At 40.1% G+C, this 27,163-nt stretch overlaps 1 pseudogene; it reads left to right on the forward strand.

Annotated features, from left to right (window-relative positions):
• Window positions 1-512: 512 nt before the first annotated feature.
• LOC111762395 (sal-like protein 4) lies at window positions 513-4,180 on the forward strand (annotated as a pseudogene).
• Window positions 4,181-27,163: the final 22,983 nt, after the last annotated feature.

Here is a 27,163-nt window from a genome sequence, read left to right on the forward strand (position 1 = left end):
ATCTTGCTGCGTCAGCTCTCCATGTGTGCAGGGCCATTCCTGGGCAGGCTGCACTTTTTTCGCACTGGGCGGCTCTCTTTACTGGACGCACTCCTTGTGCATGGAGATCCCCTACGCGGGGGACACCCCTGCGTGGCACAGCACTCCTTGTGTGCATCAGCACTGAGTGTGGGTCAGCTCACCACACAAGTCAGGAGGCCCTGGATTTGAACCCTGGACCTCCTATGAGGTAGGCAGATGTTCCATCAGTTGAGCCACATCCGCTTCCCTATCACAGAATTTTTAATTTCAGAGTTATAACAATACAGGTTTCTCTTGTTATCCAAACTTACTATAGGAAATTGCTAACTCTTTGGTCTCTGTCTATTTGAACCCAGGAACTGAATTCATTTGGATAGCAATGGATAATTGGATACAGAATAAAAGACGGAGGGGGTAAATTTCCCAACTCCAGGAATTTATAGTGGAGAAGGCAAATAACTGCTGCCCTCCTGAGACCAGATGTTCCCATCATGTTGAGGCAAAAGCAGCATGTCAACTCCAAGGAGGACCAGGGCAAGCAGCCACAGTAGCTGACCCCCAAGCTTGCAGAGGTGGCCCCCGTGGCACCGGCAACCAAGGAATCTCTGAGTTCTTAGAACATAAGAAAAATTGCACTAAAAAATCCACCTGTCCTCATTATGAATGACAGTGAAGGGCCCATACCATCAAAAGACTTCTCCGGAGCTGTGCTGAGCCACCAGCTATATACTCCAAGCAGTAAGGACGGTCACGTAAAGAATGAGGACAGCTCAGGGATGTGAAAGAGAAGCAGGGCAACCACTCTGTGGTATTCCTAAAGACAGAGACTGCCCTGCCGCCCACACCCCAGGACATACCCAAAGGCAAAGTCACCAACTCTAATGTGACTTTACAAGCACCACAGGGCACCAAGATGGCGGTGAATCAGCAGGGTGCAGATGTACTGCCAGCCCCCTTGCCTGGTGCCAGCAGCCTGCCATGGGCCTTCAAGCAGATCCTGTGCCAGTAGCAGCAGCTATAGCAGATCCAGCTCACGGAGCAGATCTGCCTACAGGTGAACATTGGACCTCCCATGCCAGGTGCTGAGGTGTGGCAGGAACAGACACAATGAAGACATTAGGCAGACACATGCCCCAGCAGTAGCTTTGCTCAGCCAGAAATCCAGCTTTCTGTTTCTTGACTCCCTGAAACAAGCCAAGCTACCTCATGCAAACATGCCTTCCACTGCCAGTTCTATGTTCCTGGAGCTGACGCCCTACACCCTGAAGCCACACAGGACAAGGATCCTCCTGAACTTCCCGGGGACTTGTGCTTTCCCAGAGCCCTTTCTCCACTGCAGTACTACCCATCCAAGAAAGCAAAGGGGGAGGACTCTGAATTCTGTACTTTAAAGCATATTATCTAGCTACAATGGTAAAAAGACCATGGTACTGGCATAAAGACAGATTGACCAATGGAATCAAATGGAGAGTTCAGAAATAGACCCTCACATCTATGGTCAAGTGACTTTTGACAAGGCTGTAAGACCCACTCAGCTGGGTCAGAACAGCTTATTCAACAAATGATGCATAGAAAACTGGATATCCATATCTAAATGGGAAAAAAAGAGGACCCTTACCTCACATCTTATACAAAAATTAATTCTAAATAGATTAAGGACCTAAATATGAAAACTAGAACCATAAAACTCCTAGAAGAAAATGTAGGGACACTTCTTCAGGATTTTGTGGTTGTGGTGGTTTCTTGGACCTTATACCCAAAGCACGAGCAACAAAAGAAAAAAATAAATAAATGGTACTGCCTCAAAATTAAACAGTTTTGTTCTTCAAAAGATATTATCAAGAAAGTTAAAAGGCAGCTTACACAGTGGGAAAAAACTTTGGAAACTATCTGATACGAGATTGATCTCAAAGTTATATAAAGAGATCATGCAACTTAACAACAAAATGACATTCAACCCTATTAAAAAATGAGCAAAAATATTGAATAGACAGCTTTCTAAAGTGGAAATACAAATGGCCAAAAAACACATGAAAAGATGGTCAACGTCACTAGCTCACACCATTCAGAATAACCATTATTTAAAAAAATAGAAAATTACAGGTGCTGGAAAGGATGTAGAGAAATAGGAACACTCCTTCATTGTTGGTAGGAGTGTAAAATGGTGCAGCCTCTACAGAAGAGGATTTAGCAGTTCCTCAGGAAACTGAACATAGAACTGCCACATGATCCGGCAATTCCATTACCAGAAATATATTCAGAAGATCTGAAAGCAAGCATGCAAACAGATATTTGCACACCGATATTCAATAGCAGGCATTATTCACAGTTGGTGAAGGATGGAAACAACCTAAGTGTCTTGTCAACCAAAGAATGGATAAACAAGATGTAGTATATTCATATGATGGAATATTATTCAACCATAAGAAGAAATCAACTGGGGAAGCACATGACAGCATGGAACCATGAGAACATTATGTTGACTGAAATAAGCCAGGCACCAAAGGACAAATATTGTATGGTCTCACTGATATGAACCAAATATAATGAGTAGACTGATGGAGTTGGACTATCAAGTGCAAGTAAGTGGAAGATGGAATGTGGGATGAGAAGGGGGGAGAGTTTGCTGGGTGTATGTACAATGTTTAACAAGGTCAAATGCAAATATGTGGTAATGGTTGGACTTGATGGTAACACATTATAATGGATGTAACAAATACTCAATTTATGGACATGATTGGGGCTGAAATGAGTAGTTTAGGGAGATTAATGTTAGTTACAGGGCAACTGGAGATACACGGAATTTATGTCAATAGTTTTAGCAGTAGATGAGGATTGTGGTTAATAATATAAATACAGCATAGTTCTTCTACTACAACATATTAAGAATGTGGTAATACATGGGAAAATATAACTAATTTAATTTATAGACTATAGTTAACAACATTGTAATTTTTTGTAGCAAAAGCAAAGTTGGTACTGTATTAATGCTAAAGGTAAAAAAAGAATAATTTGGTTTTGTTAGATATGGATATGATTAAACATTTTCTTCTCCATTTTTTTACATCAATAAGAATACTTTGACTATGTCATTTAACTAATCTGTGCTCATCTGTGTATCTTTCTGAACACTAAAGGAAAAACTGAGTTAGTAGTTGGAATTAGATGAGATAAAAAGTTCCTGGATAAAATTTATTGGAAAGGAAGAAAGGGAGAAAGAGAGAGAGAAGGAGGGAAGGAGGGAAAATGGAAGAAAGAAAGGGAGGGAGGGAAGGAGAAAGAAAGAAAGAAAGAAAGAAAGAAAGAAAGAAAGAAAGAAAGAAAGAAAGAAAGAAAGAAAGAAAGAAAGAAAGAAAGAAAGAAAGAAAGAAAGAAAGAAAGAAAGAAAGAGAGAGAGAGAGAGAAAGAGAGAGAGAGAAAGAAAGAGAGAGAGAGAAAAGAAAGGGAAGAAGGAAGGAAGGGAAGGAAGGAACGAATGAAAGGAAAGGAAACGGAGGAAGGAAGGAAGGGAGGGAAAGAAAGAGAAGGAGCAGCTGAGGCCATTCTCCACAAGTACAAGTGTGGAAGCAGTCTCCCACCAACTTTTATCCCAGAGTAGCCAAACGTTTACCGAAATCAAATTTCCTGGCGCCCTTGTCGACTTGCCCCCGGGCAGGACACCTTTATTGGCGGCCCCGCCTCGGTCAGGCCAAGCCCGCACCGTGGCTGCACGCGCTGCGGGAAGAACGTCCCCTCGGTGTGCGCTCTGCACATTCACGAGCCGACGCCCACTGGCTTTTGTGGGCGAGCTTTTACCACCAAAGGCCACTTGAAGGTCCACTCTGTGACACACGGGGTGCACGCCGTGGCAGGAAGCTGCCCAGCGGGAGCACCATGGCTCTGCTGGGTATGGCGCTAAGAGGGCCTCGGAAAGGTTGCCTGAGGACACCCTGTCGCCTCCGGGGAACGTGGACCCCGCGTGTGGCCCCAGAACACCGCCGTGCTCAGTGGCGGCGTGGCCAAGAAATACACGAGACCTGGGTGGTCCAGGGCCCGGCTTCCCTGCCCTCCGGGGTCCCAAGACGGATGGCTCCCATTCAAGAATCAGTGCCGACGTGCAAAAGCCAGGTGCCCCCGGCCGGAGTCCCCAACACCGGTTCCCTCGCTTCCTGGAGTAAACAAGGTTGTGGTCAGCCAAGCAAAAAGAGAACTCGCGATGAAGAAGTGCAGGCAAAGTGAAATCTCTAGCATCTCTGTACTTTTTTTTTTAAGAACTCACCTGTCTTCTTCGTTTTTGGTTTTTGCCCCTTTCTGATGTGCAAATGAAGTTTACGGTTTATGGCTGTGACAGCAAACTCAGGCAGTCCTAAAATGACGTTGCTATGCTGCTTTGCAGACCTTGCAGAGGTCGCACCGTTGGGCTGTTGCGCGGAGCTCCCCTCCTCTTCCCCCCACGCCCGGGCGGCGGCAGGCGCCCCTGCAGCCTGCGAGTTCCCGCGCCCGGCTCGGCCGGGGTCTGGCGGGGCAGCAGGCGGCGGCGGGGGCGGCTACGGCTCAGCCCCCGCGCAGTTGCGCCCGGGCGCGGAGGCCAGAGCTCGCGAGGGGGTGGCCGGGCTAGTGGTGGCGCCCGAAGACGGTCGCCAGGCCGCGGATCCGAACGGCCGGCGAGAAGCACAGCAAGACCGTCAGCGGCGCGGCCACGTCGCCGAGACCTCCAGAAACGCCCCCGAAGAGAAGGCATCTGGAGGACCCTGGCTGCTGGCTCGCTTCACTTTTCCTCGTTGTGGCTCTGCAATTTTCCCGATTGTTCAAAACATCAGGATGGGCATGCGAAGTGACTGATCTTAAGATGTTTCCATTCTCCTGTGAATTTTTACTTGAACTCATTCCTGATGTTTGATAAACCCTGGCTAAAAACAAGTCAGTAAAAGCATCCTGCCTCAGAATGACTTTTCCTATCATCCTTCACGAGTCATTCTAAGGTGTCTTCACCAGCCATTCCGAGTAGTCTAATCCATACCACAGTGCCTTACCAAAGCGCCGCATGAATAAAGCAATAAAATTTGATTGTTAAGCTTCAGTAGCGGGCCCTATTTATTCAGTCAGTAAAGAGTCAAGTTTTTCTATGTGTTTAAAACAATATGCAGTATTGATAATTAGGTCAAATCTGTGTAGACAGGGTCTAGATTTTTAAAAATCTAATGTGTCTACGCCATTACTTAATTTAAAATTTGGAACCTATGGTTTTTATCTAGCTGGGCACTTTATTACTATCTCTTGAATGAAAGCACATTCCCATATAGGGTCAAGTACCTTTCCTATAATAAGGTGCTTATAAATGGAACAGCTACACAGCCTAGTTTTACCACAACCTTTATACCTGAAGATTTTAAAAGCTTCTAAAAACCTAATATGAAGGGAGATGCTTATACCCACATCATCTATTTGAACAATAGGCTTTCTACTACATACTACCTTGGATTTAGCATGACTGAATATACTAACCTAAGATGCCATTTTTAAAAAAGCAACTTGATTGAGTATTTTATAATTTAGTCATTGCAGTTTCACTAAAAGCTACCATGGAGCCAAGTCAGGGAAGGTTGTTTACATCCACATTGGTTTCCACCAGAATTATTTTAATATATCAGAGGAGTTTACTATACTAGACAAAATTTAAGGAAAAAATACTCCTAAAAATGGATGCCACATCAGGACATGTGGTGTGCCATAAAACATCTTAGCATGCTACTAGCACTTTTAATAACAAAAAGGGACATCAACTAAACTAAAAGTTACACTTAGTTTAGAAATGCTTTTCCTGGATTTATGACTAAAATGTTATTAGTTACCAGATATTATCAGAGTGAAAACTGAAATTAAATAGACTTAATGATAAGGATCAATCTGCATTCTTTCCTTTGTTGTATGATACCACAAGTTTTAATTGATCGAATTCCTTTTTACTAATAAAAGTGAGGGTGATAAGGCAGGTTTTGTGTTTTCTAGTGCTGTTGAAAAACCGCAAGTATTGGCTATTTATATTTTTAGCCATAACTTGGTGATAAAAAGGCTGAGGAGTCTTTTTTTTTTTTAAAGATTTATTTATTTATTTAATTTCCCCCCCTCCCCTGGTTGTCTGTTCTTGGTGTCTATTTGTTGCATCTTGTTTCTTTGTCCGCTTCTGTTGTCATCAGCGGCACAGGAAGTGTGGGCGGCGCCATTCCTGGGCAGGCTGCTCTTTCTTTTCACGCTGGGCGGCTTTCCTCACAGGTGCACTCCTTGCGCGTGGGGGCTCCCCCACGCGGGGGACACCCTTGCGTGGCACGGCACTCCTTGCGCGCATCAGCACTGCGCATGGCCAGCTCCACACGGGTCGAGGAGGCCCAGGGTTTGAACCGCGGACCTCCCATATGGTAGACAGACGCCCTAACCACTGGGCCAAAGTCCGTTTCCCTGAGGAGTCTTATGTGTTAGTGAATTGGAAAGAAAGCTGCTTCTGTGCTTTGTTAATAGTGTCAGGATATCTCTTTTAAATGGGCAAAGAGAATAGAAGGGAAATCTACTACCTTATCTATACATGGTGTGAAACTTATAGAGAGCTTCTGATACCCCCTGACAATGGGGGAAAGCAAGGGAGAGGAGTGGTGAAGGACATGACTTCTCTGGTTAACTGAGCTGATCCAAATGAAGGAATAGAAGTCAGCTGACCTTGGGCCAGGAGGTTTTTAATCACATTGCTACCTGCCTTTCTCACCAAGTAAATCAACCTCTATAGTTGGTTCCCTCTTTGAAACAGGTGTCTTGGTTAACTAAATCTATTTTATGGACTTTAAAAATGAAAGTCATTGCTCTAAATTTATAGGAGGTGCCTTAATTTTTGCTTTGCATCAAACCATTCCATATCAGAATTTCCCTTGGTTTATTATTGATAAATGTGTTTTTTAGAAATGTACAATGTCTTAATTAATTTGACAAATAGGTATAGATGCAATCACTTTACATATGTAAAATTGCATTCTCTTTGTATTTCATGTGTAATTTACCAATTAGAGTACATTTTATATAAGGACGGATTACACATTTGGGTAAATGAAAGCTGTATCTTATTTGATTTGTCCTTTACAAAATAAAGTTCCCTGAATATTTCATGCCTTCTAAAAACAGACAAAAAAAAAAAGATTAAAAAAAGAAAAAAGAAAACATACCAAAACAAATCAGGCTAGATTTTTTTCATTCATTTTGGAAAGCAGGTCTTACAAAGTAGTTTTGTTACTTGCAACAAACTGTACATAGAAACTTTGTTCAACCCCGATTAACTATTTCCAAGGACTGTCACCTCTTTCAAGATGGAACAACAGAAATTTATTGATACAACAGTGGAATAGACAATTACTTAACCTAAGGTGGGGGGTACTGTATCCTTAACATGGTAACTGTTTACAGGGTAAATGGGCAAGGACTGCTACATATTTGGGTTCAAAAGATTATGTAGCCAGTGCTAAATAATCTAGTAGGCCCAATTTGAAGGCACCCATCCTAAGCCCTGTGTCAGAAAACCAAAAACCTAAGCTAGTTATTATTTCCTGTAAATGCCCAGCTTGTCCCCCAAAACAAATTTAAATACAGCCTGTCAGTTATTGCCAACTAACTTTCTCATTCCTAAGCAACCACCTGCTCCCCACTTGGTAAGATCCATTTAAGTGAAATGGAAACTTAATGTCAATCAGAACATTTCCTTCCTTGTTTCTATATTCATCCTATGTAAGTTCCCCTCCATGGAACTCCCTCATACTTTTTTTTTTCTAAGATTGATTGATTAGTTGATTTCCAGACCTTTGCAGCTTGTTTTGCTATCTGTTCTCTGTGTGCATTCGCTGCCCATTTTTCTGTGTCTGCCTGTCTCCCTTTGTTGCATCATCTTGCTGTGCCAGCTCTCCGCAGTGCGGCGGCTGGCTTGCCTTCAAAAGGAGGCCTTGGGACGTGAACCCAAAGCTTCCCATGTGGTAGATGGGAGCCCAGCTGATTGAGCCACAGCCGCTTCCCTCCTTCCTAAATTGCATGAAAAGTTTTTCTTTTATCATGGGTATAAAGTTGAGGTTTTAGCACTTACGAGGTTTATGCACCTTAAGTGATAAATGATTGTAGGGGGAAAATACATGCAGGCTATGAAATCGAGGTTATTTTGAAGTAGTCTTTACTCAGGCTTACCAATTTGAAAGGAAAACAGTTATTTAAAACCTCAACTGAACAACCTCTCTTTTGTCTCCTAAAAGGGAGGCATAATTTATATTAACCAATTATAATATGAATCATCATACCTCTTTATCACAGTGATGGGGAGAAAGAAGCTGACCTAGGATTTAGCAAAGATATCAAGTCTTTAGCTAGGTAAAGGGGGGCTTGAATTGAGTTTGGAGGCAGTGGAGAGAGCTGAATAGGAAAGTAAAAGGGATTTTTTTAAGTGGTTGGAACCCAGTGGTGGGGAGGAGTGGAAGGAAAGAAACCTAGAACTGATCAAGGGAATTTTGAAGAGCAAGAGAATCTGAGTTTTGTTATATGCTGCATAAAACTGCAGCATAATCGACCTTACCCCTTTCTCCAAGTCTTTAATCACAATTTGGTTTTACGCACGCCTTTTTTTTTTTTCTCGTGAGGGTAAAAGGAATCAAGAAACCAAGACTGAAGTCTTGGGGCAGTACTGAGAGAGAAGATAGAAAGGCAGTACTGCCCTTGACCCTGGGCCAGCGCGCCAGACCCCAAGCTCTCACCTCTGGTCTGAAATGGTGCTTCTCACTTTGCGACGTGAATAGGCTCACCCAGGCTCATTATTCCGTAGGTCTGCAATTGGGGCCTGAGAGTCAACAGTTCCCACAAACTTCTAGGAGGTGCTGATGCTGCTGGTCTGAGGACCACACCCTCCCCTTCTAGACCTTGCTCCAAGTTGCCTGCCCAAACAGCCCAGTCCCTGCTCAGGGCCTGCACAAGCTTTGTCCCTAGGTCTGTCCTCCCACATAGCTGGTGTGCATACCCCAAGGGCTACGGTTTGCCCAAGGGGTGGCTATTTGTGGATGAATGGGCAGAGTTTAGACATGCCGGGAAATCCATGGTTGCATGTGAGGCACCCCAGGGTATGAGATGAAGGGAAGAGGAGGATATGGGAAGAACAGAAGGGGAGTGGGCTGGAGATAGGAGGGGATGGTGAGCAGGGCCTGGTTTTCCCCAGCCTGCCACAGTCCAGGTGGAACTAGGAGGAGTCCAGGAATTCTTTCAACCTGATTCTCTTGACTGTTGTGAAGTAGTATTTGTCAAGGTCGGAGAACAGTACGTCTCTTATTTAATAGCTTGTTAAATGTTCAGACAAGTATGAAAGCCTCTGTTCTTCCTCCTGTCCTGACACCTGCAAACATTAGGGGCAGGCCCATCCAGAAGACAGGGAGTTCTGTACAGCAGGAACCAGTCCCACCAGCAATGTGCAGAAATCCTGGCAAGGATGTACAATCAGAGGCCTGAGTCAACTGCTGGGCTATGTTGACCTATTTGGATGCTATCAAGATATGACTAGGCAGACAGTACTGGGTAAAAGATGGCTTCATCCCCAGAACACTTAAACCAAATTAGAGAACCTGTAAACAAAGTCAAACGATAGTTCAGCAACAGTTTATGAAGCATGAGAGAGACTACTGATACTCAAGAAAATTCAATAATATCTAAAAAGTTGAGGGGCCTTGCAGCTTATTTTAGATTTCCAGCTAACAGAGAATTGGCAAAAACTAAATCTTAAATCAGCAGTACTATACTTGAGCTTTCAGCATGAAGGCTTACAGTAAGATCATGAAATCACTGTCACACCTCGGTGTACACAGAAAACCACGGACCCTGATATTTTCCCAACAAGGCCATAGGAAGTCCTGAAAAGTCATATGTGGAACATACTTGTTTTTAATATCCACCAAATATTCTTGATTATTGTCTAAATCTAGGGGCTATTAGGGACCAATATCGGCCAGGTTAATGAGGGGCAGCTTGAAAGTGTAAAGGGCACTGGCTCAGGAGTCAGACACTCTGAGTTTTAGTCTCAAGACTGGACTCTCATAAGATGTGTGACCTTGAGTAAGCTGTTAAACCTTTCTGTGGGTTCATTGTTACAGTAACATGATTACAAGACCTTCCAGCAGTCTATGGTATCAATAAACATATTACTATTTTCTCTCTTAAAGTACTGCAGCAGGCAGTATTTTTTTCCATTATCAGAGGAACTGACACACACATGACAAAGTAAAAGAGAAGACATACACTCAAATCTCATTTTTACTAATGAGAAAATTGAAAATAGGGTTCAGAAGGGATCTATATCAGTTAAGCCTCTCTTTAGCAGAAAAGGGGATTTATTGTCTTGGGACTAGAAAAATCAATAGTCAAGCCTTCAGATGCACATCCTTATAGGTTTCAGTTGTAAAAAGGGGAGCTTGTCCTTCTCAGTCACTCACTCTGAAGTCCAGGATCTTGTTTTAATTTCTCAAGAACCCCATGAGGTAGGTATTATTATTCCCCTTTATTGAATACAAGAACATACTCCATGGAGTTGTGAATTTAAAATAAGACCATGCAGAAAGAAAGCATTCAGCATGGTCCCCAGCACATAGTAAGATCATATTATATATTTTGTTACTATAGTTGATTATCTATATTAGTGGTTTTTAAATTGTGCTCCAAGGGAACAAAGTTTTAGAGGGTTCCACAAATAATGAAATATCTGCCACCCAATAATGAAGAGCCCATTAATTGGTTTTTAAATATGTTTTATATATTTGTATGTTCCATGTAAAATGGATTTCACTGCTAAAAATAGGTTTAAAAGTCACTGATCTATTCCTATCTATACATTTTTTTGAAGCAGAGAAAGCTGAAATTCTTACATTCTTGGCTTTGGGCGTCTTAATACATCTAAGATGTATTTGGTTGCAAGCAATAAAAAATCCAAGTCAACTGACTTAAATAATAAAGGGAAATGGTCAGTCATATAAGAAACAGGAAGGTCCAGAAGTAGGGCCTATTTCAGAGTTGGTTCGATTCAGCAGCTAAATGGCTGCTGCCTGCCACCACTGGTTTCATCCTAAACCAGGCTTCCCTCATCAATTCAAAATGGCTGCAGTGTTCCAGGCTTTAAGGCAATTACATACTATTTGGAAACAAAGAGTGCTTGAATGTCAGCATTCCAAGGGAGAATCCTGATATTCAATCTGATTGAACCGATAGGACATGTGTCTACCTCTGAACCAATTATGTATCCTGGGGACTTGAAATTGCCGTTCAGGACTCACTCTTGGAGATGGGTGGTATGTTGTCAACTTCCTCCAAAGCACATGGGCTGTCTGTAGATGGGATATCTGCTCAAACAGAAAACTAAAACTAGGTGCTGTTAGGGAGTGAGAAGGACAGAATGAGTGCTTGGTAGGCAGCCAAAAATTTTGTCCTGTGTGTCCGTGTGGCTTTGGGCAAGTTATTTCCTCTCTCTTATATATAATATAAGGTGTTGGACTTGATTGTTGATCTCAAACATTAATATCCCTAAGAATTTACTGGGTCACTCATTAAAAACTGCCAGTTCTGAGGTCTCACTCTACGTACCTTACTTTTTTTAAAATAATCACCACAGATCACTCTGTTGTGGTCCAAGGACTGGTGCCGGTTTCTGTATTTTTACTGCCCTGGGATGAGATAAGATTGTTCCAGAGTACAAGTCATCTGTGACACCAAGCATACTAATTCAGTTGAATTTTTTTTAAGCAAGACTTTCTTAATGAAAATACCAGTGCCTTGATATCAGGTGGCACTAGAAGTTTTTTCTCTGGTTATAATGGTTATCATACTGCAGCATTTCTGCCAGACCCTAATAACCATAGAATAGGGTAGGTCAAAATGGGACATACGGGGTATAGAGCAAGTTGCTATAATGGCACATTGTGGCAGCACAGGTTCAAGGCAAAACAGAAACTTTCAACAAGTGATTCCTTTCTCCTTAAACAGAATAAAGGGTCCAGAAAGGGCAAATAATTGCCTTGTCACTTACACAGCACAAAGAATTCAAAAGAGCAGGGGAAGAAGTCCCATCACAGCCAGTCTCCTGAGGTGGCTGAAAACTGCTCTGGGACGGGGTAGATGGATGGCAGCTCTGCACACCCCACTTCATGCCAGAAAAGAGAGACAAATATGGACTGAGTGTGGTTTTTATGCATCTCGGTGGGAGGGGGCCCTGCCCCTGAGAATTCCCATTCTGATAAGCACCTGGGGCTGCTTGTTCCTGGTTTCCAGGTTTAAAAACTGGTCAAGCCTTTTCGTTAGACTTAACATCTCCCCCAGATTGTGGAATGGCACACAACAAAAAAGGAAGTGGGCAGAGGATGACTGCTTAGTGTGTGTTCAAGACTTCCTCAGAGAAGAAGGTGGAAACAGAGGAGGTCTGGGAACAGGTGTCTGTGATTTCCCTAACATGGGGGTCCAATCCATGGGACTCCACAAGGCATTAGATGCTGCAAAACCTAGCACTTCAAGAAGCAGCATTGAAGGAATGAAGGCATGGGTATTTTACATGGCCCTGGGTAGTATTTGCCCTCACTGTGCTACTGTTGCCAACCGAACAAAGCACTAACAACTTCCTGAATGTAAAGTACTGAGATTAGGCAGTTTATTTACAGGGAAGTTAAATTCGGAAATAGCCCCAGGCCATTGACAAAGGCTGTGCAACAGGGCAAGCTGGTACTGATCCTTCTTTAATGTAGCCTTCTTGTCAACCTACATCTTTCCACTTGTACTTTCCTCTGCTATACATTAAAATTACAACATATTATTCGGGGATAATGTTTCAAAAGTTCTGTTGGAATGAGTAAAGAAGCAAAAATACACTATTATTGATTTCAATATCCGTATATTTTAGAGTTACAGAAGCAATGTTGTGGTTAATATAAGGAACCTAACTTGGATACAAAGAGATTTGAGCTCAAAACCCCAGTCCCACCCCTTCAAATGTGTCACTGGGCCTTATTTTATAAATGTGGGTAATATTCATACCTACTTCTTAGGGTTGTTGTGAGAATTATAGGAGTAATACACCTAAAGCAATTATCCTAATGCCTAGTACTTAATAAACCAAATCAAATAAACCTAGTTAAACCAACTATTAAGATTGACCTGTAATTGATGTAGCAGGATACTGGTAGTAGCAAAGTTCTGGACTGGCGTAAGAGACATGTTTTTGTTCTACTTCTGGAACCGTGCTCCAATTGTCCTGAGAAACCACCTTTACCCTCCCCCACTCTCAATCCACCGGCTTTAGGCGGAGTTGTGCCACCCTCAGCTCCAGGAGTGGACACGTCACTAAAACCTGATGGACTAGATCATTGTATTCCACTGGCCTCGTAACAGTTCTAGGGATGGGAATATGACCCAGTTAGAGCCAAAAGACTGCAATGACAGTTTTTCTGGGAAGGCAGAGAGAAAGAGGTCTAATTTTATTCTACTGAACTTAAGGCTTGAAGAATGTATTATGGCTTTGAGCAATCCCCCTGCCCACACAAGGAAAAATAAAAGCCAACGAAGAAAAAAGTAGAGCACAGCAATTAAAAGAAAGAGAGCCCTGATAACATAAATTGATGCCTAATTTCACCTATGTTGAAGTTATGATTAAATGAGACAATAGATTCCCTTTGTGGCTTATACTATTTTTTTAGTTTTCTCTCATTTGTAATCAGAAAAGGCTGAAGAGATGCATATTTTAAAATATGTGTATTAGAAAATAAATCTGGAAACTCCCAAGTCATTTTCTGAGGATACCATATAGATTAAGGGAGAAATAGCATATGATCATTTTGATAGGTACAAAAAAAGGACTTAGTAAAATTCAATATTCATTAATGATTTTTTAAAAAAAGAACTCAACAATCCAGGAATAGAAGGAATCTTTCTTAATCTGGTAAAGATTGCCTGGAAAAAACAACACAGAACAGAAAATAGACTTAGAAGTAAATCTTTGAAAGCTTTCACTTGTAGATTGGAAACAAGACTATGATGATGTCAATAAAACCGCTATTTATCATTCTTGAATATACTGGAGGTCCTGGATAGTACAGTAAAGCAAGAAAAAGAAATAAAATCTATAGTAACTGGAAGAAAAGAAATTAAACATCACTTGCAGATTATATAATTACATAATTGCAAATACAAAAGAATCTACCTGTACATTTTTTAGAGCAACAGATTTTAGAAAGGTTGCTGGATACAAAGATAATATACAAATATCAACAACATTTTTATACCAGCAACAAAGAATTAGAAAATAAATTTTTAAAAATGATACTATAAAGAATAGCATCAGTGATATTAAATATCAAGAAATCAATCATTTTTAAAAGTGCAAAATCTCTACAGGGAAAATTATAAAAACTTTTTTGAAATATATTAAAGATGACCTGATTAAATTAAAAGATACACCATATTCCTTGGTTGGAAGACTCAACAGGGTTTTGGGTTATGTTTGTTTTGTTTTATTTTCAGTTTTTAGAACTTTAGCTGATTTTAAAACATATGATGGGGGAAAACGCAATATCATCTCAATTGATGCAGAAAAAGCATTTGACGAAATTCAGCACTCTTTCTTGATGAAAAATACTCAGAAAACTAGAAACAGAGGGGAACTTCTTAACATGATAAAGGGTATATGTGAAAAACTCAAAGGTAAAATGAGTGAATCAGTGAAATAACCCAGCTCTCAAATGATGGCACAAAATGAAAACAGTTGGACTACATGCAAATCTTCAGAATTAAAGAACATTTAAATTCAGATAAACAGCCACTCCACACACGTGAATTTCAAGGGGGTGGGGAATGGGTGACAGAACTCATGGGTGCAATTTCATATAGCTGTATCTACTCCCATCCTCCCATATCACATCTTATACCTTGATTCTGGCTATTCTTGGCCTTTGTTTTCTCCACACTCGCAAATTACTTCATCTTCTTCAGACATTTGATCCCTGGTTCCCTGATTTTTTTTCCCCAGAGCCCAACTTTAGTTAGTTTGAATTTCATTCACAACTTGAATGAAAGCTGATAGAATTCTCAGCTCTTTTTTCACCAGTATTCACAAGAGAGTGTAGTTACACTGGCTTTTCCCTATAGTTATGTTCTCAATTTTGTTTTCTGGTTTATATAAACTAAGAATAACTCTGAATTATCTACCGTTCGGGATTGAGACATGTTCTGCACAAAAGGCATGTTCAGGTCCCAACCCCTGTACCCATTTGTAAACAGACCCTTTGAAGATGTCATTCAGTAAGGTGTTCTCAAACTGAATGAGGGTAGACCTTAATCCAATATGGCTGACATCCTTATAAGCAAAGGAAAGTGGACACAGCATGAACCTGAAAGACAAAGGAGAAGATGCTGCCATGTGCATTGCCTTGTGATGGAAAAGCCAAGGACCAAGAATCTCAGGGAGCCAGTGCCAGAATGCCAAAGTATTCAGGAGAAAGCATAACCTTGTTGACACCTCAATGTTGGACTTCTCTGAGCTTCAAAACCATGGGCAAAGAAATTCCTGCTGTTTAAGAGGGGAAAAATCCCAAAACTCACAAGTAACATCATACTCGAGAATGAAGGACTTAAATCTTTTCCCATAAGATCAGGAACAAGACAAGAATACCTGCTCTCACTGTTGCCATTCAACATTGTACTGGAAGTGGTCACCAGACCAATTATGCAAGAAAAAAGAAATAAATGCCATCCAAATTTGTAGATGACATGATTCTATGTATAGAAAATCCAAAACAAAATCTACAAGAAAGCTACTAGAGCTAATAAATTCAACAAAGTGGAGGGGTACAAGATCAAACATACAAAATTCAGTGGGCTTTCTGTATACCAGCAATGAACAATCTGAAAAAGGAAATTCAGAAAACAATTCCATTTACAATAGCAACTAAAAGAATCAAATACCTAGAAATAAATTTAACCAAGAATATAAAGGACTTGTTTATGGACTACTATAAATCATTATTAAAAAGAAATTAAAGAAGAAATACATAAATGGAAAGATATTCCATGCCAGTGGATTGGCAGATTTAATATCAAGGTTTCCATAATACCCAAAGCAATTTACAGATTTAATGTGATCTCAATCAAAAGGCCAACAACCTTTTTCACGGATTCTGTTTCTTCATCAAATTCAAGTGGAAGAGAAAATGTGGAATGGGTGTGGGAAGGGTAGCCATGGTGGCTGCTGGGTTTGGGGAATGGGAGGAAGAGATGAGATGTGGAGGCATTTTCGGGACATGGAGTTGTCCTGGGTGGTGCTTCACGGACAATTACGGGACATTGTAGATCCCCCCAGGGCCCACTGGATGGAATGTGGGAGAGTGTGGGCTATGATGTGGACCATTGACTATGGAGTGCAGTGATGCTCAGAGATGTACTTACCAGGTGCAATGGATGAGTCACGATGATGGGAGAGAGTGTTGCTGTGGGGGGCGTGGGGGGTGGGGGCGGTGGGGTTGAATGGGACCTCATTTTTTTTAATGTAATTTTTAAAAAATAAATAATTAAAAAAAAATTCAAGTGGAAGGGGAAAGTGGATGCAATTCAACCATTTAGGTGCCAGCCTACCTGGTGCCTCCTAAAAGATGAGCAGATGCTACATCTGCCTGTAACAAGCTAGGTGCCACCCCCGCCGCAACAAGCAGATGCCACAGCCCATGGGGAGTCGATGTGACACAGGTCATTGGGCACAAGCCTCTCAAGTGAGAGGTCCCAGGTTCAGTTCCCAGTGCCTCCTGGAGAAGGCTGGCAAACAATGAGCAGAGAGATGAGATGAGAGAACCATCTGGTAGGGGGTGGGGGGACAAATGAGAAAAGTAAAATAAATAAATAAATCTAAAAATTCACATGGAAGGGACCATGTGGATAGGGACCTGAATAGTCAAACCCATCGTGAAATAGAAGAACAGTTGAGGATTCACACTTTCCAATTTCAACACTTATTACAAAGTTACAGTAATCAAAGAACACAAGGCACAAGGACAAACATGGATAAATGCAATACAATTGAAACTGCAGAAATAAGCCCACACATCTTTTTTTAACAAACCAGTTTTATTAATACATGTTAGTAAAGCACAAATCCATCCAAAGTGCACAATCAATGGCACTTGGTACAGCCACAGAATTGTGCACTCATCACTTCAGTCATCACCAGAGCATTTCCATTATTCCAATAATAATAATAATAAACTTACAAAACTCATCACCTCTCACTCTCTCCATGCTTCTCCTGCCATACATAGCTGCTATTCTATTTCCCTCTTTCTAGTATATTTGTATTTACATGTTGTAAAAACACACTTATATGTGAAATATCACCCATATTCATATTCCACATGAGGTTTCACAATGTTATACCATCCCATGCCACATTTCTCAGCCTCCTCTCTAGCAGTACACACAATCTTAGACTTAACCTTTCAACCACTGTCACACCCATACAATAAATCTGCTAGCTACAAACACAACAACAAGCCTTCACTATTTCCATTCACCTCCAAAGAGCCACAACCTTTTAACCAATTCTGCATAGATTAACCCTCAGCTTTCTATTCTCTACCCTCATAGCATTTTTTTGAGACCTATATTCTAATTATTAACTCCATGAGTTTACACAGTGTATTTTGTTCATAATAATGCAATCATGCAGTATTTGTCCTTTTGTGTCCAGTTTGCTTCGCTCAACATAATTTCTTCCAGGTTCATCCATGTTGTCATATCCTTCAAGACTTTATTTTTTCTTACCACTGTATAATAGTCCATTGTGTATATATACCACAATTTGTTTATCCATTCATTAGTTGATGGACACCTGGGTTGTTTCCAACTTTTGACAGTTGTGAATAATACCACTATGTCTGTTCATGTCACTGCTCTCAGTTCTTTTGGGTTTATACCTAGAAATGATATTGCCAGGTCACATGGTAAGTCTATATTCAACTTTCTTAAGAATTACCAAACAGTCCTCCATACCATTCTACAATCCCATTCTACAATCCCACCAACAGTGAATAAGCATTCCTATCTCTTCACATCCTCTTCCTCATTGTAGTTTTTATTTGCATTTCTCTAATTGCTAGTGATGCTGAGCATTTTTTCATGTGTTTTTTCACCATTCATATTTCTTCTTTGGACAATTGTCTTCTCAAATCTTGCCGAATTTTTAATCAGGTAATTTGTCTTTTTATTGTTGAGTTGTATTTTCTCTTTATACATCATGGATATTAAATCTTTATCAGGTAAGTGATTGCCAAGTATTTTCTCTCATCGAGTCGACTGACTTTTCACCCTTTTGAAAAAGTCCTTTGAGGTGCAAAATTGTTTACCTTTGAGAAGGTCTCATTTATCTATTTTTTATTTTGTTGCTCATGCTTTGGGTGTAAGGTTTAAGAAACTACTACCTACCAAAAGATCTTGAAGAGGTTTTCCTATATATTCTTCATTATGGTTGACACTTTTATATTTAGGTCCTTGATCCACTTTGAGTGAATTTTGTATAAGGTGTGAGATAGGGGTCTTCTTTTTTTCTTTTGGATGTAGCTATCCAATTCTCCCAACACCATTTGTTGAATAGACAATTCTGGCTCAGATGGGAGGGTTTGACAGCATTGTCAAAAATCACTTGACTATAGATGTGAGGGTCTATTTCTGACTTCTCGATTTCCATTCCATTGGTCAATGCCATTTTTACCACTGTAGCTAAGTAATATGCTTTTAAGTCAGGAAGTGAGAGTCCTTCAACTTCATTTTTCTTTTTTAGCTATTCAGGGCCCCTTACCATTCTAAATAAATTTGATAATTGGCTTTTCCATATCTGCAAAAATAAGCCTGTTGGGATTTTTATTGAGATTGTGTTGAATCTATAAATCAGTTCAGGTAGGATTGACATCCTAACAATATTTAATCTCTCAATCCATGAACACAGAACATCCTTCCATTTATTTAAGTCTTCATCAATTTCTTTTAGCAATGGTTTATAGTATTCTGAATACTTTATGTCCTTGGTTAAGTTTTTTCCTAAATATTTTATTCTCTTAGTCACTATTATAAAGGGATTTTTTCTTATTTCCTCCTTAGATTGCACATCAGTAGTATATAGAAATGCTATTGATTTTTGTGTATTAATCTTATATCCCACCACTTTGCTGAACTCATCTATTAGCTTTGCTGTGGGCTTTTCAGGATTTTCTAGATATAGGATCATATCAACAGTGAATAGTGAAAGTTTTACTTCTTCCTTTCCTATATGGGTACTTTTTATTACTTCATCTAGCCTAATTGCTCCAGATAGACCGTCTAGCCCAATATTGAATAACAATGGTGACAGTGGGCATCTTTGTCTTGTTCCTGATCTCAGTAGGAAAGCCTTCAGTCTTTCATCATTGAGTACAATGCTAGCTGTAGGTTTTTTACATATGCACTTCGTCATATTAAGAAAGCTTCTTTCTATACCTACCTTTTGGAGTGTTTTAATCAAGAAAGGATGCTGTATTTTGTCAAAGGCCTTTTCAGCATCAATCGAGAGGATCAAGTCATTTTTCTTCTTCAATTTATCAATGTGTTCTATTACACTAATTGAGTTTTGTGTTGATCCACCCTTACACACCTGGGATAAAACCCACTTGATCATCATGTGTAATTTTTTTAATGTGCTTTTGGATTTGGTTTACAAGTATTTTGTTGAGGATTTTTTCATCTATATTCATTACAGATATTGGTCTGTAATTTTCTTTATTCATAGTATCTTTATCTGTTTTTGGTATTAGGGTGATGTTGGCTTCACAGAATGAGTTTGGTAGCATTCTTTCCTGTTCAATTTTTTGGAAAAGCTTGAGCAAGATTGGTATTAGAACATCTTTGAATGATCAGTAGAATTCACCTATGAAGCCATCTGGTCCTGGGCTTTTCATCTTTGGGAGGTTTTTATAACTGTTTCAAACTCTTTGCTTGTTTTAATTTTGTTGAGGTCTTCTATTTCTTCTAGGGTCAGTGTCAGTAGTTCATGTGTTTCTAGGAATTTGTTCCTCTCATCTACATTGTCTAGTTTTTTTGGTGTACAGTTGCTCATAGTATCCTCTTATGATCTTTCTTATTTCTGTGGAGTCAGTTTCCCTCTCATTTTTTATTTTATTTGCATCTTCTCCCTTTTTTTCTTTGTCATTCTAGCTAAGGATTTGTCAATTTTGTTGAACTTCTTGAAGAACCAACTTTTGTTTTTATTGACTCTATTGGTTTTTTGTTCATGATTCCATTTATTTCTGCTCTGATCTTTACTCTTTCTTCCCTTCAGCTTGGTTTGGAATTAGTTTGCTGTTCTTTTTCTCGTTCCTCCAGGTGTGCTGTTAGATCTTCTATTTTAGCTCTTTCTTCGTTTTTAATGTCAGCATTGAGGGCTATAAATTCCCCTCTCAGAATTGCCTTTACAGTGATATAGAGGTTTTGCTATGTTGTGCTCTCATTTTCATTCAGCTCAAGATATTTGGTGAATTCTCTTGCAATTTCTTCTTTGACCCACTGATCATGGAAGAGTGTGTTGTTTAATCTCCATATATTTACGAATTTTCCCTTTTTCTATCCATTATTGATATCCAGCTTCATTCCAATAAGATCAGAGAAAGTGTTTTCTATAGTTTCAATCTTTTTTAATTTTTCTGTTGACCTCCGCTGCGGCACTGCAGGCAGGTTGCTGCAGGCGAGTCACTGCCGGGGATCGGGCCTACGCCACGGCCAGACCAGGGCGGCAGCGGGCGGCTCAAGGCTTGGGGGACGCGCGGTTCGATGGAGGAAAAACCACGGAGACAAGGTCTATGCGCAGGTCTGATTTTATTCGGGAAGTACATGAGGTTTTATAGTGTCATGGAGGTGGGGAGGTTGTGGGAGGGGCATGTCCGCGGGGCAGCTGAGGATTGGCTGCAGAGGCAAGGGCGGACCTGCAGTTTATGACGTAAGCCATTGATGGCAGAGGGGGTTGTTTCCGAGGTTGTGCCGGGGCGGATACGGGATGAGGGCGGTTGAAATGAGGCGGGGAGAACAGCGATCGGCTGGGAGGGGGAAGATAACAGTGGCTGGGAGGAGGGGCGGAGGGAGGCAGCAGCACAAACTGCTGCTGAGAAGGGCCATAATACAGGGAGGTTACGAGGAACAGGCGGGCAAAGTGTAAGGAAGCGAAAGGCAGGGTGGGAGCAGGGGACATTTATCGAGTCTTGTCTTATGACCCAACATATGGTCTATCCTGGAAAAGGATCCATGAGCACATGAGAAGAATATATATCCTGCTATTCTGGGGTACAATGCTCTTTACATGTCTGTTAAGCCTAGTTCATTTATCGGATTGTTCAAGCTCTCTGTTTCTTTATTAATCTTCTCTCCAGATGTTCTATCCAATACTGATAGTGGTGTATTGAAGTCTCCAATTATTATTGTAGAGACATCTATTTCTCCCTTCAGTTTTACCAATGTATGCCTCATGCATCTTGGGGCACTCAAGTGAGGTGCATAAATACTTAGTATACTTATTTCATCTCAGTGAATTGCCCCTTTTATTAATATATAATGATCTTCTTCATCCCTTATAACATTTAAAATCTACTTTGTCCAATATTCATATTGCCACTCCAGCTCTTTTTTGGTTACTATTTACATGCAATATCTTTTTCCAACCTTTCACTTTTAACCTGGTGGTGTCCTTATATCTGAGGCGAGTCTCTTGTAGATAGCATATAGATGGCGCATGTATTTTTTAATCCATTCTGTTTATGTCTTTTGATTGGGGAGTTCAAGCCATTAATATTCAGTGTTCTTACTATAAAGACATTATTTACTTCATCCATTTTGTCCTTTGGCTTTCTGTTGTCATGTCTTACTATTGTCAGTCTTTTTACCCTTTAATTTACCCCTATTAATAATCTTCATTTCTACACTCTTTTCCTAGTCTCTCACTCTTGTTTTTTCAGGCTATAGCACTTCCTTCAGTATCTCTTGTAATTCTGGTCTTTTGGTAACATATGCTATCAGTTTTTGTTTGTCTCTGAAGACTTTGAACTCATCCTCATTTTTAAAGGACGGTTTTGCTAGATATAGAATTCTTGGCTGGTAATTTTTCTCTTTTGGTACCTTAAATACACCATACCACTTTCTTCTTGCCTCCATGGTTTCTAATGAGAGGTTAGCAGTTAATTTTATCAAGGTTCCCTTTTATGTGATGCTTTGCTTTTCTCTTGCTACTTTCAGAATCCTCTCTTTATCTCTAATAGTTGCCATTCTGAATAGTAGGTGTCCTGGGGTAGTTCTCTTTGGATTTATTCTGTTTGGGGTGTGTTGTCCTTTTTGGATGTGGATATTTATGTCTTTCATAAGGGTTGGGAACTTTTAGGTCATTATATCTTCAGATATTCTTTCTGCCTCTTTTCCATTCTCTTCTTCTGGGACTCTGCTAATGCATATGTTTGTGCATTTTGTGTTGTCATTCAATTCCCTGAGACTCTGTTCCATTTTTCCATTCTCTTCTCTTTCTGTTCTGTCTTTTCCAGCTCAGATGTTCTGTCTTTGTAATCACTAATTCTGTCTTCAAGTAATTCACATCTGCTCTTATTTACCTCTAATGTATTTTTAATCTCATCTATCATGTCTTTTATTCCCATAAGCTCTGTTACTTTTCTTTGCAGGATTTCAAATTGTTCTTTATGTTCACTCAGTGTCTTCTTAATAAGCTTTATCACTCTACTCATATTTTCTATCAATTCTTTGAATTGATTTAGGAGAATTGTGTGATTATTATTAACTTATTGTCTTAAATCCTATATCTCTTTAGGATATTTGGTTTGTTCCTTTGGCTGTGCCATCTCTTCCTGTTTCCTAGTATGGTTTGTAATTTTTTGCTGATGTCTAGGCATCTGAATATGTTGGTAAATTTACTCTGATGGTCAATTTCTCTCTCTTGCCATTATTTTGTTTGTTTTTCACAGCTCTACTTTGATATTCAGTTCAACTTATTCTAAGCCTTTAAAATTTCCCAGCTTAAGTTATCAAAACTAAGCCAGGGACTCACTAATGGGGTATAGATTTTCTCCCAGAAATTTGGGTTAAGAGAGACTTAAAAGCAGATTTTCACCATGCAATTTCCATACGTGCCAGCAGATGGTGCTCATTGGCACATCTTTCCAGGGAGGTGTTTCTTTCATTCTGTTTTCCTTGTTTTGGTCTAACCAGAGCTGAGATTCAGAGCAGGCTCTGCAGGCCTAATTCACTGAAGAGAAGTTCCCCAACTCTCCCTCCCTTTTCCCTTACAGTAACTGGCAGGGAGGAAGATATCTGTTCCCCTCTCAGACAGCTGCAGTGAGCCAGAGGTTTTATTCCAGCTTAATATCTTGGTGGTGGGAATTGGGAGACCTTCTCAGATGCCCCAGGGGTTCAGTAACCTGTGTTTATTGTTTTGGGTTCTTTGTCTCTCTCTGTCCCTCACCCTCCTTGTAGTTGTGTAGCACTGTCTTGGTCTGCAGATCCACAAAGGAGATCCCTCAGACTGCTTTTGGCCCATTCTCCATTGTTTTTGTGAGACGATTGAGCCCTGACTGCCTAGTCCAATGTCACCTTCCCAGAACCTCCCCACATATCTTTTTGACAAGGTTGCTAAGTCCACTCAATGGGAAAAGAATTGTCTCTTGAACAAATAGTATTGGAAAAAAACTTCCCACATGCGAAAGAATGAAGGCAGACCAGAACCTCACAACGTATACAAAAATTAACTCAAAATGAAATCAGTCGCCTAAATAAAATAACTACAACTATAAAACTCTTAGAGGAAAGCATAGGGCATATCTTTCTTAAGCAATGGATTCTTAAACTTTGCACCAAAAGCAGGAACAACAAAAGATATAATAGATAAATTGGATTTCATCACAACTAAAAACGTTTGTGCAAAGGACATTATCAAGAAAGTAAAAAGACAACCAACAGAATTGGAGAAAATATATGTTAACCATATATCTGACAAAGATTTTATATCCAGAATATGGTTTTTTTTAAACTTGTACTACTCAAGGACAAAAAGAAGCAACCCAATTTGAAAATGGGTAAACTACTTGAATAAACATTTCTCCAAAGAACATATATAAATGGCTAAAACACACATGAAAATATACTCAAGATCATTAGTCATTAGGAAAACGCAGGGAAGCAGATTTGGCCCAATGGATAATGCATCCGCCTACCATATGGGAGGTCAAAGGTTCAAACCCAGGGCCTCCTGACCCGTGTGATGAGCTGGCCCACACGCAGTATTGATGCACGCAAGGAGTGCCCTGCCACGCAGGGTGTCCCCCACACAGGGGAGCCCCACACACAAGGAGTGCACCCCATAAGGAGAGCCACCCAGTGCGAAAAAGTGCAGCCTGCCCAGGAATGGCACTGCACACACAGAGAGCTAATGCAGCAAAATGATGCAACAAAAAGAGACACAAATTCTGGGTGCCACCGACAAGAATACAAAGCAGATACAGAAGAACACACAGCAAATGGACACAGAGAGCAGACAATTGGGGAGAGAAAGGGAGATAAATAAATAAAAAATAAATCTTTAAAAAAAATTCTACAAAAAATTAAATCAGATTAAAAAAAAAAAGAAAATGCAAATCGAAACCATTAGATACTACCTCATACCCACTAGAATGGCCATTATTAGAAGAAGGAAAAAAAGAAAAAGAAAAGAAAGAAAATAACAAGGGTTGACGAGGAAATGGAAAAACAGGAAACTTAGTACATTCTTGATAGGAATGTAAAATGGTGCAGCCACCGTTGAAAACAGTTTACTAGTTCCTCAAATTATTAAACATAAAACTAGCATATAACTTGACAATCCTATTTCTAGGTATATACCCCAAATAACTGAAAGCACTGTTCACAATAGCCAAGAAAGTTGAAGCAACCCCAATATCTATCAACAGATGTTTGGGTAAACAAAATGTGGTTAAAAAAAAAATACAATGGAATGTTAGTCAGGCGTTAAAAAGGAATGAAGTTCTGATACATGCTACAACATGGATGAACCTTGAAGACATCACGTTGAGTGAAGAAAGTCAAACACAAAGGGATAGAAATTATATTATTCCACTTATCTAAAATAACTAGAATTTGCAAATTAATAGAAACAGAAAATAGAGTACAGAATACCAGAGGTGGTGTGCAGAGGTGGTAGGAAAATTAGTAATTAATACCTAATGGGTGCAAGGTCTCTGTGGTGATGAGAAAGTGCTAGTAATGGATGGTGGTGATGGCAGCACATGATTGGAATGTGATTGATCCCACTGAATTGTATGCCTGGGAGTAACTGACCTGAGAAATTTCATGTTGCATTCATGTTTCCACAGTAAGAAAAAGAGAGAGACTAAAGAGACAGTGACAATTAAATGGAAAGCATGATCATGGACTGGGTCTAACGATAGAGAAGAAAATGCCAAAGAGAACATTTTTTGGGCGATATCAAAAAATTGGAATATAGACTGTAAGCTTCATAACAATGTTAAATTTCTAGAATTTTATAACTGTACTTAAGGTGGTTACATTAGTGACTATCCTTGTAGTTAAGAAATACACATGGAAGTATTAAGTGTTCAAGGAGAATGACATATACAACCTATTATTAAATGCTTAGAAAATAGGTAGATAAATGGAACAGGCAGACAGATAGCTATAGATGGATAGGTGGATGGATAGATAGAATGACATGGCATATATAGAAAAGTGTTTAAGTGTTGGTCAATCTGGTATCTAGGCAAGGACTATACTGGAGTTCTCTATGGATTTTATGTTATTTTTGCAACTTTTCTGTTACTTTTTAGGTTTTTGTTTATGAATGTAATGTAAAGGGCCAAAAATGTATGTAATGTAAAGCGTCAAAAATATGCACAGCAGTGATGCTCAGAGATGTACTTACCAGGTGCAATGGATGTGTCGTGATGATGGGAGTGAATGTTGCTGGGGGGGGAGTGGTGGGGTGGGGGGTGGTGGGGTTGAATGGGACCTCATATTTTTTGAATGTAATATTTTTAAAAAATTTTAAAAATGTAATATTTTTACAAAATCAATAAAAAAATAAAAAAGTAAATATGCACAGCAATCTTGAAAAAAAACGAAAAATGTCAGATGATCGCTCTAACAGATATTAAGATACATATATCAAAGCTACAGTAATTAATAGGTGTCAAATTGGTATGTTGATCAAAAAAGAAAGCAATATATAACACAACAGAGAATGTAGAAACAGACCCACACATATACGGACCTTGATTTAAATGGAAGTGGCACTACAGAGCATGGGGAAAGTGCAGTCTTTTTAGTTATGGTGCAGAAACATATGGCTATCTATGTAAGGAAAAATTGAAATTGGACCTGAAAAGTTGACCTCTTTTAGCTGAGAAATAAACTAAGCAGCCAGGCAGCAAAGGTCTTTATTGGGGGAGGGGGGCGGTCTTAGAACGATAACTCAGGGAGCCTAGATTCAGGAAAAAACCCAAGTCATGTCATCTTGGCACTTTCAGGCAAAGATTTTTAAAGGAAATGGTTAGATAAGTTGTTTGTGCTTGGTGGATATTTGGGATACACCCGTTTTCCTTCTGGGTAGCTAGCTTACTGAGTTCTTTACCTGATGGTTTATTTATGGTATGCAGATGTCCTTATGTCCTTAGGGTTTTGAGAAGCATTACTGCTGGAGGTTTTGCATATTTGGGTAGTCTGTGATATCTGGCTGAGGGATGCACAAGATGAACCTCCAGCATGACCTCCCAACTCCACTCTAAATCTCTCCGCCTGAGTAACTCTATTTTGTTTTATTTCTTTTCACACTTCTTTGGTAAGCAGGAAAATGCTATTTTTTTAAAAAGAATTTATTTATTTATGTTTCCCCAGCCCTCCCCCCCCCCCCCCCCCCGCCCAGTTGTCTGCTCTCGGAGTCCATTCTCTGTGTGTTCTTCTGTGTCTGCTTGTATTCTCAATGAGAGGCTCCGGCAACTGATCTTGGGACTTTCCAGAGTGGGAGAGAGGCTCTCACACTCTTGCACCACCTCAGCTCCCTGCT

This window comes from Dasypus novemcinctus, chromosome 10 (assembly GCF_030445035.2).
Source record: "Dasypus novemcinctus isolate mDasNov1 chromosome 10, mDasNov1.1.hap2, whole genome shotgun sequence".
Lineage (NCBI taxonomy): Eukaryota > Metazoa > Chordata > Mammalia > Cingulata > Dasypodidae > Dasypus > Dasypus novemcinctus.